Here is a 21665-nt window from a genome sequence, read left to right as displayed (position 1 = left end):
CACTGATATAGCTGCATGTGCTATCACAAACTAAATAAACCACATGGCAGTTTGGCTGCTGTGAAACTTTGTCTGCACCCACACAAGACTTGCAGAACAAACTGAACAGCTCCACTTCTACACATTTTATATAGATATTGAACTACTAGCTATAGGCATGTCTCTCCTATTAACCAGTCTGTGTTCCTAGGTTAGAATACCTGTGGGAGAAAAAAACAAAATGGATGGCATTCTTTTGTCATTATTCTGGAAGTGTATATGTCTGCATTGTTATACAACCTAAATTTGTATGTGTTGTTTAGACCATACTTAGACCCAAACAGAATGCAATTTCTGCCATTTAGTCAAATAAATTTTGTGAATATGGAATTCAACTTAAGGGGAATTTGCTGTGGGTGGGGGAGGCTTGCACTTCGAAGGTTACAGATATAGTACGTTGCAGCACAGCTTTAGAAACCTTTTCAAAAAATCAAAGACAGCTTTACAGCTCTGTTGAGCAGCGAGAGGTTGATGTATATAATTTGAATAACATTAACTGCTTTTGTATTGATAAATGACTTCCTTCCCACCATCACATATTTGCTACGGTAGTTTCACCCGTCTGTCTGACAACGTTCTCCTTTTTCTGCTTATTTCATCTGCACACTATGATCACAGTCATCTTGTCTAATCTGACCATAGTTGTTGGTAATGCAGTCTTATCTGATTGTTCGTCAGAATGCAGCTGGCAGCATAACGGCAGGTTACTGATCTAATATATTTTGGGAAGGGGTAGTGTAACAAATGTTTGCCCGACAAAGACAAGGTACAGAATTTGATTCTCACTTTTGGTAGGGAAATTGGCTAGGCTTAACAGAGCCCACAAGGGCAGCTAACCTAGTATGTACCTATGAATTTATGAACCAAATAAAACTAAAATAATCTCTGAAATTTCATTTTTAATATAATTTCTCCTGTAAGAGGTTTGCTTTCTCATTCCTGGCTATGATTTCATTGACAAAATACTATATGATAACACTGAACTATGGAGATAATTCTCAGACTATAACGTGTGCCAATTCCTTTACCACAACATTTTAGAGGAATTTTTATTTTCCACATTATTTTTATTTCAGTGTTGCCAATGTCTTTACAGACTGAAAACAGTTTTTTTCTGTAATCCATCAGAGATGCTTGCAAAACTATTCAGAAATCATCGCTTGGATCATACATAGTTATGACATTGTGATCCTGTATTACTTATTATCCTTCAGGAATAAGCTTATGTGTCTTTCTGGGTAATATTTATCTCATACATTTTTAAAAGTCTGAAGTATGTGCTACCAGTCAGAAAGCTTATCTTTTATATAAAGACATCTTCTTAATGAGTACTGGCTTCTCCATTCTGCTTTTGAACTTTACTTTTACTACTCTTTATCAGGACTCCTTTACATGTGAACCTTTACAAGGCTGGGTAGGTTACTCTATCTGCTTTGTATTTGATCTTCCTTGGAAGCACAAGAATAACCTTTTTTAAGACATGCAAATACTTTATTAAGAAGCTTTTAATTTTACATACTGCATAATACCCCTGCATGGTGCAGTTATAATTTTGTTACTGATTGTTGATACAGCAATTTTAGCTAATACTAATAAACTCACCTCAAAGCAGACAATCAACGGTTACATTAAATTATCAGTAACTTGCTATTGTTATACATGTAAGTCATAAATCACAATTACCTATTCTATCTAGTCTTAATCAGTTATTTGAATTAGCATTGCTCATTAAAAACATTTAAAACACACATTAACTATTTACAAAATAATTTGAGATCAGGAATTAATTAGTGACCATACTGTTTAACACTTTGACCGATGACTTGCTACCTTCTTAGAGCCCACTTTATTGAACAGATAAACACCATAGGTACTTTGTTCCATGTCACAGCCATATTCCAGCTTCACCTCTATGGCAGTATCCCATTCATCCCATTGTTATTACTATGGAATTTTATTTCTGACCTGTAATGGTTCTTGGATTCATATTTTAATCTCTATAATCATCCTTTTTACCTCTATTATTGTTTGATTGAATTTGGTTTTCTATTTTCTAGTTATAGCTTTCTTTGACTCTATCAGCAATCAAGATTTCAATGGTTTCACCTTTTTAGTCCATGTTATTTTACACCAACTCAACAACAACATCTCTATTCTGAGGTTAAATTATCTTCTGAGTATAAGATTTAGTATATCATTCAAGTAATTTTTTTCTGTAATATCTTTAAACTTTTCTCCACACTATTTTTACCTTTATACTGTATTGTCTTTTTAGATCTGATATTGCTTTATATACTCTGTTTATTACTTTTATGTGGTCTGTCATTTCTGTTCTAGACTCAGTTATAAAATCTATTTGTGGTTTAGCAAAATTACTATCCAGTCTTGGCATATCCTCCCTGAAATATAAGATTATAACTATAAAAACAAGTTGATCTGAGTCCACTTATCCAAACGTTTACTTATCTTCATCCTATATTATTAACTGATCTCCTTTAGTCATCTGATCCACAAGTTTTCATTACTTTTCTGTCCAAATGCTAATTACATTTTCTCATGTGTCTTTTTTTATAATAATAATATAGTATAACCTACTCTATTATTCTGTTTTCCAAAGTCAATCTTCCTTTGCTATAAAGATTTTCCTAATACTTTTATGTATATAAGGTTGTACATAATGCTCTCTATATTTCTTTCCTAGATCTACTAAATACCCATGTGTGATCCTCTTGCTTCCTTTGGAAGCACTTTATAGCTTATGTTTAAATCTTGTAACATTTCATTTAAACTTTTATTGATCCTATCATTAAAAAGCTGCCTTTTTAGAAGAAATACTGAAAAATGTCATTGTTTATTAGACTATGCTCTTACATGCTTATAGGTTCATAGGTTCATAGGTTTATACTAGGCTATCTGCCCTAAGGCATTTATAAGCCTAGCCCAAAGTTTTGTGGCTTACGCCACCCCTTATATGAAAAAATACTGTGCCCATTAGTTTGTTGTGCCTCTGTCCAGCAGTGACACAGAGATGATTCCCGGGGTAAACCTACGATCTCCCATCCACAGGTCAAGATTTCTCTTGAACAGAGCCAGCGAGGTGCTCTGCCTCACATGGACCGGGATTTTATTCCACAGCATAGGGAGTCTCTGAGTGATAAATCTATCCCTCCAGCACATCCTATTTATATCCGTGCTAAGGTTTAAGTCACTTGCTCTAGTGGTTTTGGTGGATTTGGATTTTTGAGGTGGAGCATGTCCATTAATTCCGGGTTGGACATGGCCTTTTATGTCAGGCACATGTCACCTCTGAGCAGACGGTATGCAACTGAATAGAGCTGGAGTTTCTTCAATCTGGCAGCATATGACAGATTTTGGAGTCCCTTTATCCTTTTGGTGGGGAACTTTTGGGGTCTCTCCAATTGCTGCAGATGTCGGGTGAGATACATCCCGAATGGGGCATTGTACTCGATCATTGGTCTGATAAGTGAAGAGTACAGGGGAACAATGACCTCACTAGATCTGGATGTGAATCCCTTCATGATCAGGTGGGCAATGTAGAAGGTCTTTCTAACCACTTTAGCAATGTGAGTGTCAAAAGAAAGGCCACTGTCAACCTGGGTCCCCAGGTCCCTGATAACCTCTTCTGTGCTTACTGGATTGCCACCTATATGGTAGCTTGGGGTTACCTTGTTTTTCCCGAAGGGTATGACTATACATTTTTTGGCGTTTAACTTCAGGCCATGGCTCTGGCACCAGCTATCTGTTTCTGTGAGTCCCTTCTGAAGGATATCCGAATCTGATGTACTTTCCACTATGGTGCCCAGTTTGCAGTCGTCTGCAAACTTTGTCAGCCAAAGTCCTCCCATGTTGGCCTGTACTTCTGAGAAGTAGATGCCGAACAATAGGGGGCCAAGGACCGAGCCCTGTGGGACACCACTTGTGACTGGCTTGGAGTCTGACATAGCGCCAGCAACTCTAACCCTGTGGGTTCTGTCCTTAAGCCAGTTTGCAACCCATCTTGTGACATATGGGTTTACATTTAAGCTGGTAAGTTTTTCTACAATACCCGAGTGGGGTATTGTGTCGAAAGCCTTTGCAAGGTCAAGGTAGGCTGTATGGGCTGCCTTTCCTCATCAATGGCCTTGGTGACTGTTTCGAAGAAGTCGACCAAGTTCAAAAGGCATGATCTGCCCTTGACGAAGCCAAACTGGGTCGGGTCCAATGTCTGCAAGTCCCCTATATCTTTGTTTATGAGCTCCATTATGATCCTCTCCATAGCTTTGCAGACTAGACTTGTTAAGCTTATGGGGCGGTAATTACCAGGGTCCATAGAGGCACCGCCTTTGTGGAGTGGGACTACAGTTGCCGTACGCCACTCCTTGGGCACGTATCCTGTGGTAAGGCTGAAATTAAACAGCTGCCTTATGTGCGGGTTTAATTCCTCATTTAGCTCGTGTAGCACACAGCCGGGGACACCATCCGGTCCCATTGATGCTGTGTTTTTAGCTTTAGAGAGAGCAGCTTTCACCTGCGCATTTGAGATGTCTGGGAGGCTACACTCTGCTGGGATAGTTATCTCTCCTTTAGGGGAGAGGGGTGAAGTTTGCACTGAACCTGTCTGCCAGTATGTTGGCAATGTCTGTGGGTTCAGTGATTTTTGTATCATTTTGGACTAATTCTGAGCATATCTGAGAGTTTCCACCCAGGTTCCTAACATAGCTGAAAAAGGCCTTATGATTGTCCTTGAATCCATGGCAATTTTTCTCTCAAAATTGGCCTTAGTTGATTTTATGAGTGCTCATATTTTTTTACTAATAATGATCAGGGGTGACTTCCCTTTTATGGATTTTGTTCTATCATGTAATAGCTTTCTCCTCTTATTGTAAAGTTTGTTAATGGCTGGGGTCCACCAGACTGGACGTTTGCCCTTTGTGGAAAGAGTCTTGGTTTTATTTGGGATTGCCTGATCCATGCAGTCCTGGAGGTGTTCATAGAAGGCATTTGTAAGGGCTTCCGCAGCTTGGGTTGTGGTTTCCACTGGCTCAGGGGCCTTGAAGGATACCACACTAGTCTTGAGTAGTGTGAAGTTTGCTTTAGAGAAGTTTTTCACTGTGGCCTTTTTTGTTTGGGGTGGGGGAGGGATGTGGATTTCCAGTGAGATTAGTTTATGATCAGATCTCACCAATGAGGGATATACTTCCGGTGTGGAGCATTTTGTCCCCATGTTTGTGATAATGAGATCTAGTATATTTTCTCCTCTCATGGGAACAGTGACTAGCTGTTCCATGGCATTTGAATTTATGAACTCCAGGAACCATTGGGCTAGAAAGTTAGGGCTTGAGTAATGTTCCCAGTCTATATTCAGGTAGTTGAAGTCACCCAATGTGATGGTGTTTGGAGATACATTTATACCCTCCAGTGTCTTCAGGAAGGCTGTGTGGGGTTCCTGAGTTTGAGAGGGTGGCCTGTAGCATGCTACAATTTGTAGAGCAGTTTTGCCTATGGTTAGTTGCACCTGGATGGTTTCCGAAGCTTCATGCGTTGCCACCAACCTGGAGGTGTGGGTATCCTTTATGAATATGGATACACCCCCTCCGTTTGTGGTGTGGTCCGGGTTTTGGGGGCGGAACGCATGATATGAGGTAAAACCTAATAGTGCCGGGGTGCTCTCAGGAGCCTTGAACCAGGTTTCAGTTACAGCATAGACATCGATGTTCTCCATACTGAGAAGGGCCACGAGTGCATGCATTTTGAGATTTAGACTTCTGGCATTGAGCAGCATTACCCTCAGTTTCTTCCCATTTTTGTTTTCTAGGGTGGTAGGTTTAGAATTTGAGCCTTGCCTAAAAAAGGCACTATGGGGGTGGCAAGAGTCTTAGCCAATATACGGAATCCCAGGGGTGACAGGTGCAAGCCTTGCGAAGCAGCGTGGCTTGTCAAGCATGTCATCCCAGGCAGACAGACACTGGATCCCCTTTGAATGACACCAGACATTAAGCCAATAAAACTTAATTTATTGGTACATGATTTGACAGTATCACTAGATGTGGTTTCATGGCTCGAACCATGTTACTGTAGTCTTTCGAGATTTAACATCTATCGAATCTTCCTCAGGCATCATATTTCTATGAAAATGTATATATTCCACTTCATTCCATTTATTTTCAATACAGCAATAATCCCAAATCCCATCATATATTTCTCTAAGTATCTGCATAGCTTCCCTCAGCCAGAATCCTGTGCTATTGTGCCATCCGGCGACATCTTCTTTATTTCCCATAGTATTCCTGTATCCTGCTACTGTCATACTTCCTTTATAAAAAGCTATAATTTCTCCCATAACATTCTTTTCTTATCTTGTCCAACTAGTTTCAATGTAATACATAGTGCAGCCAGTGTACTTCCTTCATCCTGACAACAACCTCTCACCACTATAAACCTTCCTTTCCAGTCCATTTCTTCCTCAATCTTTATTTCTATACTCTTTTTTAATTAGTATTAAGACCGCTTCCTTTTGCTGTCCTTCTAATCTAGCAAAGAAAGCATTATTCACACTTTTCTTTATAAAAGTTTCATGTTCTGCCTGATTCAGATATATTTCTTGTAACATTATTACTTGGGGATTACAGTTGTAAAGAAAGGACGGTACTTTCTCCTGTTTTTCTCATGTCACAAAGACATGATTTTATTCTGCTTTACTTATATTCATTGTCTTTGTGTTACAAACTGGTCCGTCTTAGTATGTTTTTTATCAGTTGTTGGCCAATTTATATATTTTTCTGTGATATTGTGTCAGCTGTATACACACACACACACACACACACACACACCAAGCCATAGCGCTGATGCTCTGTATACACACACACACACACACACACACACACACACTAAGCCATAGCGCTGATGCTCTGTACAAACCGCAGTGTAAAACGTCTTTCAGTTTTGTCATTCAAATTCTATTCAGCTCGTCTCCATGGAAAACTACTCAACAATGAATCTTTGTGAATTCCACTCAGAACAGAATGTACAGCTACTTTCAGCTGCAGACTTCTTGACTTCCACTGAACATTTGCTAATGGAAAAAACTAATTAATACCTTTGTAGATGTGAGAAACTTAGGATTTTTATGGCTTTCATCATTTTGCCTTATTTTTAAAGCCGACGTACTTACAAAACACACTTGTGTGTAGCTTAAGCCAAGGACATTCAAATATGTAATCATACCTCATTCTTGATGTTTATCTACCTGGAGCTATAAAGATTATTCATTATTTCAGTGTCATCACACAGCCACTGAGTAAAGACTGTGTATCCCTGTTGCATTTGTATGCTGTGTCTTAATGGCCCTCTATTTGGATCAGACAGCAGTGGCAAATGATGGCCCATTGTTTTCAGGGAACTGTTCTTTGACCTCTGTTTGTAGCTTAGCCTTATGGTTTGTAAGTGATGTTGATGCATAGTGATAGAAAAGGAGAAAATGCTCTGCCCCATGTGCTTCCTTCAAGAGATATCTGCCACAGGCAATCACTTTTGTGAAGGACAAATGGTCTGTGCTGTTAGTCTGTGTAAGTAATCACCCACATATTGTCATTATCTACATGCCTCCCACTGGGAGAATAAGCTTTCATCTTCTTGCCTCATCTTACTTCAGCTGTTCATCTATGACTTAGATTGGTAGTGAAACCCTGGTCTTTGTTAGTACAGAGAGTACTATGTTTTAGTGGTGGATGGTGAGATATAAGCTGCTCCATTTGTTAATAATCAAAATCTGAAATAGATGGTGCTCACCTCTTTAATGAATTACCATCTTTGTTTCTGGTTAGTGATGTAGATAAAAAAAACAAGTGGTTGATGACTCCTGATGATCTAGTGCCAGATTAATTAAACGCAGTATGGGATGAACTTTAAAATGCTGTGTGGGAATCACAGCATTGCTTGAAGACAGATTTAAAAAAAATCAATGCATATGCAAGAACATGGCCTAGAAGGATACAGGTCTAAGATAAGACAAGTTTTTTTTCCATTTACTTGTTAAATTGGTAAACTTGCTAGGCATGAAGTGGCTTTATTAAGGAACAACCTGGAAGTGCAAGTAATTTACTTAGAGTCACACAGTAAGCAAGTGCATATAGAGACAGTCAAATCCAGGGTTACATGCTGAAACTCATTAGCAATTTATATCATTAGCTGTCTGACTTATATTGCTGGGCAGTTTTCATTAATATTCATGAGTATCTTAGCATTCATAGTTGGACAATATTACTGGTACAGTAACATTCGAGCTGATATCTGTTTTTGTCTGAACTTATTTAAATCAGCATAATACCAAATCAAATCTCATAAGGTAAGTCAAGAGTTTTATATCTTCCTAGCTGTAGAGATGTGAATAGTTGTATATTTTATTAGCAGTATGAAATTTGTAATTACTGTTTTTAAGAACAATGAGAAGAAACGTATTACCTTTGTTCAAGTGCAGGTAAATAGCAGGGTTGAAAACCCATTACTGGGTGCCAAGATCAGTAATAATTTTTTAAATATCTTAAAATCAGCCAGCTGGAGAGTTCTAAATGCTATAAGTCTAGATAAAACTGCAGCATTATTTAATTCAACATTCCATGCCGCCATTTTGAAATCTGTCAACATTCCTAAAAATATTAAATTAAGTTTCATAAATTAGAAGTAAAAGAATAAATTCAAGCCCAGCACCACAGCTTTCTAAAGAAACAAACAGCTGATGAAATTAGAGACAAAGCATGGAAAACATTTAAACAAACCAATTCTGCTGTTAACTACTAAATATATAAGCATCTTAAAAATGCCACTAAAGCCAAAATCAAACTTGACAAAAATATTATATCAAACTTCAGTTGACTAATCAGACTAAGCCAAAACTTTCTTGGGCTAGCATCAACCAGCTACTTCATCCTGGCCAGTCTATCCCCACCTCAGTCACTGAAGGTGAAAGCATAACAAACTACTTCAACTCCCGCTTTATCAACACTGTTCCTTCTTTTATTAACCCAACATCAATTTCTTACATCATACTTCACTCAGACCCTAAAACCAGACTCTCTAACTATGTCTGCAACTCAAATCAGCCTAGACATCCACATCCCACCCCCAGCCCCAATTAGGGAAACCATCGTAAAAAACTTCTCAAAAGCCAACTTCACACTTCTTAAGACAGAAGTGGCAAACTTCATGACACCCATGCAGATGGACAATAGAGGTATGACTGCCGAATCCTACACAAATGCACTTTATAAGCACTTACACGAGTGCATGGATCATGCTATCCCTAATAGAACCAAGATGTTATCCTCCAAAAAAAGGAAGCCAATCTGGTGGTCCTCTGCCATAAACAAACTCTACAACAGAAGAAAGAAACTGTTGCAAAAAAGAGTAAAATCCCATGACTGGAGGAACTCCCTGGTCAACCTCAGTAAGAAGTTGAGATCCCTCATAAAATCCTCCAAAGCTAGTTACGAAAACAAAATTGCCACTGACTCTAAAGACAACCAAAAAGCATTCTATAGTTATGTCAAGAATCTAAATGGGAACACTCAGATCTGTTCTGAGTTACAGCATAATGGCACTAAATATACAGAACCAACTGATATTGCCAACATCCTAGCAGATAGGTTCAGTGCTAACCTTACCCCCTCTCACCCCCTAGAGGGCCCATCTCTATACCGGAAGAATGCAAAGTTCCTATAATCACAGCTGCGCAGGTAAAAAACACAATCTCCAAAGCCAAGAACACAGCATCCATGGGACCTGACAATATCCCAGGCTGCATTCTACACGAACTACAGAATGAACTGGCACCCTACCTAAGTACCATGTTTAATCATAGCCTCACCTCAGGCTTTGTACCCACTGAGTGGCGCACTGCGACAGTTATCCCACTCCACAAAGGGGGAGCCACGCCAGACCCTGGGAACTACTGCCCCATTAGCCTGATGAGCCTGGTCTGCAAGGCCATGGAACGTATCATCATGGAACTCATAAACAAAGACATTGGTAATCTCCAAACTCTGGACCCTACTCAGTTTAGATTTGTAAAAGGCAGATCATGTCTCCTAAAACTGATTGACTTCTTTGAAGCAGTCAACAAAGCCATAGATGATGGTAAAATGGTTCACACAGCTTATCTAGATCTTGCCAAGGCTTTCGACACCATCCCCCACTCTGGAATTATAGATAAGCTCACTAAACTAGGTATAAATCCCTATGTTATAAGATGGGTTGCCAACTGGCTCACGGACAGAACCCACACTGTGAAAGTAGCGGATACCAAATCCGACATCAGACCAGTGACAAGTGGAGTACCACAGGGTTCAGTCCTGGGTCCTCTCCTGTTTGGTATCTACTTCTCTGAAGTGCAGGCCAACACAGAAGGTCTTTGGCTAACAAAGTGTGCAGATGACTGCAAACTAGGAGCCATAATCGAAACTCCTAATGATGTCGACAAACTACAAAAGGGCCTCACTGAGACAGATTCCTGGTGTCAAAGCCATGGCCTGAAGCTCAATGCCAAAAAGTGTATTGTCATCTCCTTTGGTAAAAACTCTGTACCCATAAACTACCGCATAGCTGGTAGTCTACTTAATGCTGAAAATGTGATGAGACCTTGGGACACAGGTGGACAGTAGTCTCTCCTTTGATAATCACATCGCCACAGTGGTCAGGAAATCCTTCTACGTGGCTCATCTCATCACAAAAGGATTCTCATCCAGAAAAAAAGAGGTCATTGCTCCCCTCTACTCATCACTCATTAGACCCATTATAGAGTACAACGCCCCTTTTGGTATGTACCTCACAAGACATCTACAACAACTGGAAAGACCACAGAAATACCTCACAAAGAGGATTACTGGCCTCAAACAGATGCCCTATGCAGACCGTCTCAAAAAACTACAGCTGTACTCCATCGCATATTGCCTGCTCAGGGGCGATCTCTGTCTAACATACAAAGCTATGTCAAACCTAGAGCTGTTGGACATGCTCCACTTAAAGAAATCCCAATCCCTCCGAGCTACACGCTCTAGGGACGTTAACCTTGTCACCACAATAAACAGAACATGCTGGAGGGATAGATTCCTGTCCCAGAGACTTCCTATACTCTGGAACAGACTACCTATCTATGTCAAACAGAGCTCCTCATTAGCACTCTTCAAGAAAAATCTTGATGATTGGATGAGAAATGGGAAATTCACCCCGGGGATCACTTCTGTGGCTCTGCTCGACAGGGGCATAGGAAAATCATTTTCTTGGGTGGCGAAAGCCAGGGTACATTTTTTGGCTAGGCTTGTATGGGCCCTACGGCCAATAGCCTAGTACCTACCTATGAACCTATGAACCTATATCAACTTCCACTATCAAGAAACTACTTCAAAACCTTGAAGACCAGAACTCTTGCCCTGATAACTTGAAAGCCAAATATATCAAAATTGCTGCCGATGCTCTTGCATACCCATTTTAATAAATCATTACATAAATGAAAACTACACTCTTTGTCTTTGGAAAACAATTGTACACTTGTATAAACTCCACTTATAGCCATCCTGTCCTCTCTGTCTAAAATACTCAAGAAACACATTTAAACTCAAATTCTTAATTGTACTACTGACATTGCATTGCTCTTACCCTCTCAGGATGGTTTCTGACCATATCACAGCACCATCACTGCCCTCCTGAGTTTCACAACTGTAGTAAACCAACATGGAAGCAATGGCAACCTAGTCTCAACAAAGACATGCGTCTGGAGCGTTTCTCCCTGGGCCTCCACTGAAAATTGGCTTTGTTTCAAGACAGGCTTTCCCAGTAAACAAAATGTTAAATAAATAAAAATAAATGAATAAATAATCCTTGATTTATCTAGATAAGCTCCATGACGTATGTGATAAGCATTTAATGCTATAGTGTATACTACTAGATAGGTGGGGGGGGTCTAATCTCAACAAGGGCAAGTGTGTGTGTGTGTGTGTGTGTGTGTGTGTGTGTGTGTGTGCGCGTGCGCAATTGGTAAAGATTTTCTCCTCTATGACCCAGGAAACCCATACCATGCATTTAAACTTATTAGAAACATTAACCATCCAACCCAATACCATATTCATGGGTGATTTTAATTACACCCACTATTAACTGGGAATCTATACAACACCAAATGCACAGTCACAGAGATTCCTGAATTCTGTAAACACAAACTCCCTGGACCAGATAGTCAATGCACCAACCAGGGGTGCAAGCTTACTAGTTCTTACTAATATGGGGGAGACTGCTGCACACCCCCTACTGTAATGCCTTCCCTGGTAAGGTCAGACCACAAAATGGTCTCCTTTGAAGTAAAAATAAAACCTGGACCCCAGCTAAGTCTGGAATATTCAGGAACTATTCTAAGGCAAACCTCCTGCTATTAGGTGAGAACTTGGCAAAATCTCAAGCCCCCATAAACCCTGTGAACACTTCTGCCTATGGAGAGCTGTTCACAGAAACCCTGAACAAGCATGTTAATAGCTTCATAGAGGCAGCTGGACCCACCAGGAAGAGGTACAGAACTAATTCAAAAAACAAGCCACCCTGGTGGAATCACAAAACCAACCGGCTGTATAACAGGAGGAAGAAAATCATGGCAAAATTAGGAGGTGCAGCACCAGCAGGATAAAAGCACTCTCATCAAACTAAACAAACTGAGAGAACAAATAAAGTCTTCCAAAGCCAAATATGAGGGAAGTTTGGCCTCCCAGGCCAAGGACATCCACAAAACATTCTTTAGCTATCGTAAAAAATAAAAAATAGTACTGAACCAACACAGCTGGGCAAAACACAGTTTTATTTATAATTATAAAAGAAGTAAGCACTTTCACGATATTTCAAATCACTTCATCAGACTGACTTCATCTAAAAAGTACAACCAGTTTAAAAGGATAGCTAACCAATCAATTGCTACCATTTTCTAACTACCAATAAAAAGCCTAATAAAAATAGCATGCACCCCAGACATGTTACACACAGTCTTATGAAGGGCCAGTTTTTTTTTTAGAATTATGAGACTGCACAATAATGAAATACAGTTAGATACAGCAATTACTTCTCTGAAACAATATTTTTTTAGACAGAGGATATAGTGAAAAAGAAATAGACTGCTGTATTACAAATGCATGGAAAGAAAGGGATGGTAAATGTAAACCTTATTCACAGAGAAAGTGGTAGAGGAGGAACAATGTATAAGAAAGAATAATATAAATACTCAGGTTTTCACTGTCATATTCCAGTAATATAAATAAATTTGACATCATAAAAAAAAACTGGAATATTTTAAATACAGTAGAAGAAATAAAAGAAGTAATACATACATCACATTTTTCTTTTAAAAACAGCAGGTCCTTAAAAAGACATGTTTGTTATAAATCACAAGGCATTAGGAAGACACCACAATCAAGTAGGATCGGTACTTTTGCCTGTAGGAGTTTCACAGCATGTAAATATTATCATACAGATGCATACTACACACATCCGTATGTTCATTTTAAGATAGAATTAGATTTTTATGCAGATTGTAAAACAATAAATATAGTTTATTTTAGCTATTGCCAAGTATGTCATGTTTTCTATATAGGGGAAAACGAATCGTTCACTGAAAGAGAGAATTCTTAAGCATTATAGGGACATTAGGAATGTTAAAGAAACAAATGTTTTAGCGCAACATGTTTTTCAACATGGACCAGAACATACATTTAAATCTATGGTATTAGAGATGATAGAAGAAGGGATAAGAGAGGGTGATATAAAAAACCTAACAGAGATGGCTGAACAAAAGTGGATTTTATTTTTCAATGCAGACAGACCACCTGGTGTTAATGGAGTATTATCACTCAAACCTTTTTTTAAAAGCACATCTATTGAAACATTGAAAGATTATTTTGTGAGGTTTGATAAATGGATTGTAGGGATATTTTTCTTGTAGTGGTTCTGTTTTTAATTTGTTTTTTACTTTATTGAGCTTTTTATTAGGTTTTTTATTGGTAGTTAGAAAATGCTAGCAATTGATTGGTTAGCTATCATTTTAAACTGGTTGTACTTTTTTGATGAAGTCAGTCTAATGAAGCAATTTGAAATATCGTGAAAGAGCTTACTTCTTTTATAATTATAAATAAAACTGTGTTTTGCCCAGCTGTGCTGGTTCGGTACTATTTTTTTATTTTTTACGTCAGTTTCGTTTATTAGCACTGCACCTTTATCTTGGTCTTGTTTGCTTAAATACTTCATTCTTTAGCTATGTCTGCAACCTCAAAGGCAATACGCAATTGTGCGCAGACCTCATTGTAAATGGAGCCACCTATATTGAGCCAGAACATATAGCAAACCTCCTGGCTGATAAATTCAGCTCCAACTTTACTCCTCTCTCCCCCTCAACCTTCCCTCAGGAAATATAATCAAATATAACTCCCCCTTCTATCACTAGGGAACAGGTCCTTAATGCTGTCTCTCTAAGACCAAGAACACTGCATCAATGGGCCTAGACAGTATCACAGGATGCCTTCTAAATAGCATGAAACATGACCTATCAGGGTGTCTGGAATTACTATTTAACTGTAGCTTCCAAACAAGCTTTGTGCCTCATTAATGGAGAAAGGCAACATTCATCCCTCTGCACAAAGGTGGGCCATCTACAGACCATGGAAACTACATACCCATAAGTCTCATACGTAAAGCTATGGAAAGAATTATCATGAAGATGATCAATAGAGATATAGTAAACCTACAGACACTGGATCTAACCCAGTTTGGTTTCATCAAGGGCAGCTCATGTCTATTCAACCTGGTGGACTTCTTTGAGAAGGTCACCAAAGTAATGGATGAGGGCAAAATTATTCACACTGCCTATCTTGACCTGGCCAAGGCATTTGACACAATACCCCATTCAGGCATTGTTGACAAACTTAAGAGGCAAGGTACAAACCCGTATGTCATCCGGTGGATAGCCAACTGGCTCACAGAGGCTTGCACTTCGAAGGTTACAGATATAGTACATTGCAGCACAGCTTTAGAAACCTTTTCAAAAAATCAAAGACAGCTTCACAGCTCTGTTGAGCAGCGAGAGGTTGATGTATATAATTTGAATAACATTAACTGCATTTGTATTGATAAATGACTTCCTTCCCACCATCACATATTTGCTATGGTAGTTTCACCCCTGCCTGTCTGACAACGTTCTCCTTTTTCTGCTTATTTCATTTGCACACTATGATCACAGTCATCTTGTCTAATCTGACCATAGTTGTTGGTAACGCAGTCTTAACTGATTGTTCGTCAGAATGCAGCTGGCAGCATAACGGCAGGCTACTGATCTAATATATTTTGGGAAGGGGTAGTGTAACAAATGTTTGCCCGACAAAGACAAGGTACAGAATTTGATTCTCACTTTTGGTAGGGAAATTGGCTAGGCTTAACAGAGCCCACAAGGGCAGCTAACCTAGTATGTACCTATGAATTTATGAACCAAATAAAACTAAAATAATCTCTGAAATTTCATTTTTAATATAATTTCTCCTGTAAGAGGCTTGCTTTCTCATTCCTGGCTATGATTTCATTGACAAAATACTATACGATTAGCTAACACTGAACTATGGAGATAATTCTCAGACTATAACGTGTGCCAATTCCTTTACCACGACATTTTAGAGGAATTTTTGTTTTCCACATTATTTTTATTTCAGTGTTGCCAATGTCTTTACAGACTGAAAACAGTTTTTTTCTGTAATCCATCAGAGATGCTTGCAAAACTATTCAGAAATCATCGCTTGGATCATACATAGTTATGACATTGTGATCCTGTATTACTTATTATCCTTCAGGAATAAGCTTATGTGTCTTTCTGGGTAATATTTATCTCATACATTTTTAAAAGTCTGAAGTATGTGCTAGCAGTCAGAAAGCTTATCTTTTATATAAAGACGTCTTCTTAATGAGTTCTGGCTTCTCCATTCTGCTTTTGAACTTTACTTTTACTACTCTTTATCAGGACTCCTTTACATGTGAACCTTTACAAGGCTGGGTAGGTTACTCTATCTGCTTTGTATTTGATCTTCCTTGGAAGCACAAGAATAACCTTTTTTAAGAAGTGCAAATACTTTATTAAGAAGCTTTTAATTTTACATACTGCATAATACCCCTGCACGGTGCAGTTATAATTTTGTTACTGATTGTTGATACAGCAATTTTAACTAATACTAATAAACTCACCTCAAAGCAGACAATCAACGCTTACATTAAATTATCAGTAACTTGCTATTATTATACATGTAAGTCATAAATCACAATTACCTATTCTATCTAGTCTTAATCAGTTATTTGAATTAGCATTGCTCATTAAAAACATTTAAAACACACACATTAACTATTTACAAAATAATTTGAGATCAGGAATTAATTAGTGACCATACTGTTTAACACTTTGACCGATGACTTGCTACCTTCTTAGAGCCCACTTTATTGAACAGATAAACACCATAGGTACTTTGTTCCGTGTCACAGCCATATTCCAGCTTCACCTCTATGGCAGTATCCCATTCATCCCATTGTTATTACTATGGAATTTTATTTCTGACCTGTAATGGTTCTTAGATTCATATTTTAATCTCTATAATCATCCTTTTTACCTCTATTATTGTTTGATTGAATTTGGTTTTCTATTTTCTAGTTATAGCTTTCTTTGACTCTATCAGCAATAAAGATTTCAGTGGTTTCACCTTTTTAGTCCATGTTATTTTACACCCACTCAACAACAACATCTCTATTCTAAGGTTAAATTATCTTCCGAGTATAAGATTTAGTATATCATTCAAGTAATTTTTTTCTGTAATATCTTTAAACTTTTCTCCACACTATTTTTACCTTTATACTGTATTGTCTTTTTAGATCTGATATTGCCTTATATACTCTGTTTATTACTTTTATGTGGTCTGTCATTTCTGTTCTAGACTCAGTTATAAAATCTATTTGTGGTTTAGCAAAATTACTATCCAGTCTTGGCATATCCTCCCTGAAATATAAGATTATAACTATAAAAACAAGTTGATCTGAGTCCACTTATCCAAATGTTTACTTATCTTCATTCTATATTATTAACTGATCTCCTTTAGTCATCTGATCCACAAGTTTTCGTTACTTTTCTGTCCAAATGCTCATTACATTTTCTCATGTGTCTTTTTTTATAATAATAATATAGTATAACCTACTCTATTATTCTGTTTTCCAAAGTCAATCTTCCTTTGCCATAAAGATTTTCCTAATACATTTATGTATATAAGGCTGTACATAATGCTCTCTATATTTCTTTCCTAGATCTACTAAATACCCATGTGTGATCCTCTTGCTTCCTTTGGAAGCACTTTATAGCTTATGTTTAAATCTTGTAACATTTCATTTAAAGTTTTATTGATCCTATCATTAAAAAGCTGCCTTTTTAGAAGAAATACTGGAAAATGTCATTGTTTATTAGACTATGCTCTTACATGCTTATAAAACTTAATTTATTGGTACATGATTTGACAGTATCACTAGATGTGGTTTCATGGCTCGAACCATGTTACTGTATTCTTTCGAGATTTAACATCTATCGAATCTTCCTCAGGCATCATATTTCTATGAAAATGTATATATTCCACTTCATTCCATTTATTTTCAATACAGCAATAATCCCAAATCCCATTATATATTTCTCTAAGTATCTGCATATCTTCCCTCAGCCAGAATCCTGTGCTATCGTGCGACATCTTCTTTATTTCCTGTATCCTGCTACTGCTATACTTCCTTTATAAAAAGCTATAATTTCTCCCATAACATTCTTTTCTTATCTTGCCCAACTAGTTTCAATGTAATACATAGTGCAGCCAGTGTACTTCCTTCATCCTGACAACAACCTCTCACCACTATAAACCTTCCCTTCCAGTCCATGTCTTCCTCAATCTTTATTTCTATACTCTTTTAATTAGTATTAAGACCGCTTCCTTTTGCTGTCCTTCTAATCTAGCAAAGAAAGCATTATTCACACTTTTCTTTATAAAAGTTTCATGTTCTGCCTGATTCAGATATGTTTTTTGTAACATTATTACTTGGGTATTACAGTTGTAAAGAAAGGACGGTACTTTCTCCTGTTTTTATTTATTTATTTTGTTATCAATAAACCCAATTACATTCCAAAGAAGTAAGTCTAATGGTGCCATAATAAAGACATGATTTTATTCTGCTTTACTTATATTCATTGTCTTTGTGTTACAAACTGGTCCGTCTTAGTACGTTTTTTATCAGTTGTTGGCCAATTTATATATTTTTCTGTGATATTGTGTCAGCTGTATACACACACACACACACACACACACACACACACACACACACACACACACACACACACACACACACACACACACACACACACACTAAGCCATAGCGCTGATACTCTGTGTATACACACACACACACACACACACACACACACACTAAGCCATAGCGCTGATACTCTGTATACACACACACACACACACACACACACACACACACACACACACACACACATACTAAGCCATAGCGCTGATGCTCTGTACAAACTGCAGTGTAAAACGTCTTTCAGTTTTGTCATTCAAATTCTGTTGGGCAGAAAACAGCTATTGTAAATTACTTCTCTGTTTATCTGCCTTGCCTCTGGTACTTTATTTCTGCAACTCTCTATCTTTTTATTGCTAATTAGCCACTAAATGTTTCCAATGATGTCACTTTGTTTAATTACATAAATTATCCAATAAAAACTAAAAAAAAAAAAAAAAAAAAAAAAATCATAAAAAACCATGTCCATATAAACAAACAATAAAAAAGGGCTGTGCACAAGAGATGCCCTCACAATCTAACAAATTTGGAGCACTTTTGCAGGGAAGAGTGGGCAAATACTGCCAAGTCAAGATGTGCCATGCTGATAGACTGCAACCCAAGAAGACTGAATGCTGTAATTAAACCAAAAGGTGCTTCAACAAAGTATTAGTTTAAGGGTGTGCACACTTATGCAACCAGCTTATTGTACATTTTTTATTTTTTATATTTCCCCCTAACAGATTTGTTTGTTTTTCAATTGAATTGTACAGGTTATAGGTCACATTAAAGGTGGGAAAAGTTTTGAAATGATTTATGTTGGTCTCATTTTTTTATATCACAAAAACCTAGCATTTTAACAGGGGTATGTACACTTTTTATATCCACTGTAAATGTAATGCCAACAGTGTATATATATGAATAAATTAGTATGCACTGAAAATAAAATATTTTATTTCTTTGTGTTGGAAAATGTACCCATAAACCCAAGAGGGGGTCTCTGGAAAAATTGGAGTACAGGGAATTATGGTGGCAGATTCACTTGAATGCAAGTGTTAACCCAGGTTTAAATGAAGCTATTTCCCACAGTGTCCTAAAATTTCATTCTGCAAAGTTATAATATAAATGTATAAATTTGTACAAAAGGGGTTTTAGAAGTGTGACATAACTTTTAGGAATACACATCAGTTTTAGACATTCCTAACTTTTTGATTATTAGTTTATTAATTGTATCATTGGTTATTTTATGTATTGTATCACTGGTTAATTAGCGTGGATTTGTATTGGAGGAGATTTAACATACGATTGATTATAGAAAGTAATTAAGTGGTTGTAAAAGTTTTTTATACTAGTTCTGATGAAGTCCGATACTAAATGGACAAAAGCGCTTAACTAGTTGTTATTAAAAGCTCTTGTTTTGATTTACAACTGTGTGTGATTTCAAATATTGATTTCAATGGCCCTCATGGACTACACTGAACTCACTATTTTTTTTTGGTTCTTTCTTGATTTCCAGATTTCTCTGCTTTATACAAATTTTCATAATATTTTTGAAATATCTCTAAAATCCATAATGGATATGGTTATTTTACTTTTTATAGGCTCATTAAGTTTGGTGGAAACCCCTTCTACTTTCTGCTGCCTAAGTCATAGTGCTAAAAGTTTTTGTGCTCTGGAGTTATTATAAAAAATAGTTGCTAAACAGCAATTTTTCTAAACTCATGCATATAGGTTCATAGGTTCATACTAGGCTATCTGCCCTAGGGCATTTATTAGCCTAGCCAGAGTGTGTTTGGCTTTCGCCACCCATTTTAAATTAATTTTGCTATGCCCTTTTTCGAGGTTAGTATACTGTGCCTCTGTCTAACAGTGACAGAGAAGTGATACCCGGGGTAAACCTACAATCTCCCATCCACTCATCAAGATTCCTCTTGAAGAGAGTCAATGAGGGACTCTGCCTAACTTGGACTGGGATTTTATTCCAGAGTGAAGGGAGCCTCTGCGTTATGAATCTGTCCCTCCAGCATGTCCTATTTATTTCAGAGATGAGGTTCAAGTCTCTTGAGCGCGTAGCTCAATGGGATTTGGATTTTCTGAGGTGCAGCATGTCCATTAATTCCGGGTTGGACATGGCTTTATATGTCAGGCACAGATCGCCTCTGAGCAGGCGGTATGCCACTGAGTAGAGCTGGAGTTTCTTTAACCGGGCAGCATATGGCATCTGTTTGAGCCCTTTGATCCTCTTGGTGAGGTACTTTTGGGGTCTTTTCAGTTCCTGCAGGTGTCTGGTAAGGTACATCACAAAAGGGGCATTGTACTCAATTATGGGCCTGATGAGGGATGAGTAAAGAGGCACGATGACCTCCCCTGATCTAGATGTGAATCCCTTTATGATTAGGTGGGCTATATAAAATGTTTTTCTAACCACTTTGGCCACGTGGTTGTCAAATGAGAGATTGCTATTAACTTGGGTCCCCAGGTCCCTAATTACTTCTAGTGTACTTAATGGATTACCACCTACGTGGTAATTTGTGGGCACTTTGTTTTTGCCAAAGGGGGTGACTATACTATCTAGACTAGCTATGGCTTAGTGTGTGTGTGTGTGTGTGTGTGTGTGTGTGTGTGTGTGTGTGTGTGTGTGTATTATCTAGATATTCCATTTTTTAGCACTCTGCATATTCACCTCTTCTGCTTCTGTGAGATTCCTTTTATTATGCAATACTTTAACCTTTGTCAGCCCTTCTAAGTAATTCCTATTACTTCTTAATCATATAAGTTTCTCTTTTAATTCTACCCTGTTTTTAAACTCCATTTCAGTTTACCCACTTACTAGCTATAACTGCTAAAGAAATGTCTATCTTCTCTAATAACTCAAAAAATTTCCACTACCCAATCCTTAAATTCCTCTCTTTTTAACTGGTAGGTGGGATACCACCACTATATCCATTTAACTTCATTACCAGCCATTTTCATCTTAGGTTTTTATTGGTGCATGATCTGAAATAGCTATTGGATGCATATGGAAGCTTTCAATTAAATGTAAATGTACCTATGAAATATAATTTATGCCTAGTTGTGCCCAGTTATTTTACCCTAGGAAATAGTATGTAAATTCTGTCCAAGTTCCTACAACTGAATTCACATCTTTCATACCAATTATTTTCATACATTTCTTCAGAAATCTACCCTCTTTGGTTATATTTTCCCTTCTAGGTCCCCTGATACATCCTGTCTATTACAAGTCAAGTATATGTCCCCAC

Source organism: Protopterus annectens, chromosome 3.part1 (genome assembly GCF_019279795.1).
Source record: "Protopterus annectens isolate FY-2018-M chromosome 3.part1, PAN1.0, whole genome shotgun sequence".
Classification (NCBI taxonomy): domain Eukaryota; kingdom Metazoa; phylum Chordata; order Ceratodontiformes; family Protopteridae; genus Protopterus; species Protopterus annectens.
Note: the sequence above shows the minus strand (reverse complement) of the source record.